The sequence below is a fragment of the Rhea americana genome, unplaced genomic scaffold (assembly GCF_003343005.1).
Source record: "Rhea americana isolate MKP2758 unplaced genomic scaffold, rheAme1 scaffold_143, whole genome shotgun sequence".
In the NCBI taxonomy this organism is placed as follows: Eukaryota; Metazoa; Chordata; class Aves; order Rheiformes; family Rheidae; genus Rhea; species Rhea americana.
Genome location: NW_028185517.1, coordinates 1645372 through 1648013, shown reverse-complemented (window position 1 = coordinate 1648013; position 2642 = coordinate 1645372). Strand labels below are relative to the sequence as shown.

The 2642-nt window shown below is 46.2% G+C and overlaps 1 protein-coding gene across 4 annotated transcripts in view; it reads left to right on the top strand.

The window, feature by feature from the left end:
• The first annotated feature begins 487 nt into the window (after nucleotides 1-487).
• Nucleotides 488-2642, top strand: part of RERE (arginine-glutamic acid dipeptide repeats) — a 201357-nt gene continuing 199202 nt past the window's right edge. For all 4 annotated transcript variants that reach the window (XM_085298978.1, XM_085298977.1, XM_085298976.1 and 1 more), the window contains exon 1: nucleotides 488-504. The gene's annotated coding sequence lies outside the window, so the exon portion shown is untranslated. The remainder of the gene's footprint in view (nucleotides 505-2642) is intronic.

The window sequence follows — 2642 nt, the reverse complement described above, 5'->3', positions numbered from 1 at the left end:
TGGGTGTAAGCATACATGCTTTTAAACAATGTCGGGAATTATTGACAGTGAGTCAAAGCCTTATTTTTTCGGATTTCCAGCTTTTGTTTATTGTCACGACCTTACTGTTTCTTCAGCTAGGTATCCTATTTAATTKTAATGCTTAGGGTAGAACCCGCTGTCAGCTCCCTCGGCTGCACGCTCAGGCCTGCAGCGTGCGGCGCGCTGTGCTTGTCCTGCATCCGCTGTCTCCTTTCATTATCTGCTAATGGCACTCGACGTGACGGGCTTGCTCCGATAAACGGAGCCGCCGGGAAACCCGGCCTGGATTTCTCCGCGGCCGGAGCCGCGCCTCGCCTCGCTGTGCAGCACCAGGCAGCTCCTGCGCACGGCGGACCGAGGCGGTGACACGGCGTGCAAGGCCTCTGCGCGGGAGCTCTCGGACGGCTGGGCTGCTTTGTAAATCTCATCTGAGCCCTCTCTAGGTCTTGTTCTCTGCAGTATGTTCGCCTAATGCTCATGAAGGTAGCTTTTGTTTAAACAGGCTTGATGGATTTTGTGTATGTGTAGCTCACTTTTTTTTTCCCCCCTCTTTCATACATGCATGCTTCTGATGTTGGTGCTAAAAGCAATGCTGTTGTAAAGTTATAATGCTGTGACTAGGAAGGGTGTATTTCATAACCAAGAAGCAATTTTCATCTCTCCTATCTAATTTTTCAAAACATAAACAAAGTCCCTATTGCAAAATGGAGTTTGAGGGTATTCTGGGAATATAACTATGAAATGGGGGAAATTTTGTTTCATCTCATAGGAAGTCAGTTAGTGAAAAGTCAGTAGTTTCCTATATCTGTGGTTGAATGCAGTAGCTGTTTTGTTCACTCAGGAATCCCCAGTAAGCTGTCTGAAAACAAATGGGGCTTCAAATCACTTCATTGCCAGCTACCACACTGTGAAACTCTGGCACTGGCTTGCCCTGGGTTTTCAAGGCTGTGTCTGAGGGTTAGGAATCCTCTCCAGTTCCATGGCTGTGTTCAAACTGCTGGATGCTGTGCTCTGTGCCGTTTGATAACTTTCATCCTAATGGGATACAAACAAATCCTACATCTCTCTCTCTCTATCTATATATATTTTTAGGTAAGAAATGCATTTTTCCAGTATGTAATGACATTTAGGACTTGTGCTCCCAAGTGCTTGGGACCTCTGTCCTGAGTGGATAAGGTGCTTTTGAACAAATTCCAACAAGCAGGGTATTTTTCAGATACTCGGAACTTGGCCTGAGTTAACTTACTGCTGCAAAGCTCTTTTGGAAGTCATGGGAAGTGAATGCTTTCTTAAATGCACACTGGAGAAATAAGTTCCTTTCTGTGGCTTGCCAGGTGTCAGACCATATTTGATTTAGAAAATTGAAGTGAGGATAAATGCAGTGTGGCTGCTTTGTACCAACTTTGGGATTGATTTCAGCTCTGGCAGGTGTGGAGCTATCACACAGCTACTTGGTTATGAAGCTTATTTTTTTTGCCAGTCCTTCCTTCTAGGATAGGCTCCCATTGCGAAGCTGTTGTACGATGCATATTGCAAGAGCCACACTTGTGCTACACACAGTCTTCAATCTGTATTGATCACAGCAGTCTTGCAAGATGGCAAGAGCATTAGAATTAATCAGCTATTTGCACTTTAATAGTGTTCATGGTTTAAAGGAGCTATTTCTAGGAAGTAGAGAATAATTTTGAAGCTGGCCCTTTCTGACTCCTGATGGCCTCCTATGCTATGTTAGAAAACAACGTAGAAAACCCATAGGTAAACAGAGGGAAAATGCAGTGTTGTACATAACATAGAGTATTTGGAAAAAAAAATAGGTTAGCAGACAGTACTTGAGGACCTTGCTGTAATTATCTGGGTTTATGAACCTTGATTTTTACTTTTTTTTTTCTTGGAATTGTAAAGCAGCTCAGAGGAGGTATTCTTTCTTTACTTCTTTTTAAGAGAAAATACTACTGCACAGCTAGGAAACTGATTTTCTTGGCATGGAAAAGTGTGCGTTGTCCTCAGATAATGGATTACATAGATTATTTTGCATTTTTTTCTGTAATAGAAATGGCAAAACTTTGCTTTAGACTCAGGTGGTACGAACAGCTGAAAGATCATGGCTGTTGTGGTAAAGAGCGGTGTAAGACATTGTTAGATTCGGACAAGTTATGGGTTTTCACGAAGACACATGATATTCTTTATTAAAACATTGCCAACCAAATACACTTAAAATGTTTTTCTCAGCAGATGGATTTCTTTTTCGGGGGGGGGGGGAGGGCGCGGTGGCAGGAAGGACTTTAAACAAAATGGCTTACTGCTTGAATAAACTGCAACAAAATCCTTGTATAGAAGCGTCGTTAGCGTGACAGTGGACAGGCATCTCCCTCTCACCCATGTTGGGAAGGGGGCCGTGCGCGGCCCGGCTCCCCCGCCCGCCGCGCCCCGCGTTTCCCCACCCCCTGCGTGCGCCGCTCGGCGCGGCCGCGGCGGGGAGCCTGGCCGCAGCTCCGGGACGTGCGCCGCTGCCCGCTCCCGGCGATGCTGCGCCCCTGCGCTGCCTCGCTCGCAGATGCGGTTTCTAGCTGAGCGCGCTGTTAACGAGCTGCCATCAATCACGGGGCTCCCGGTTCCGGCGG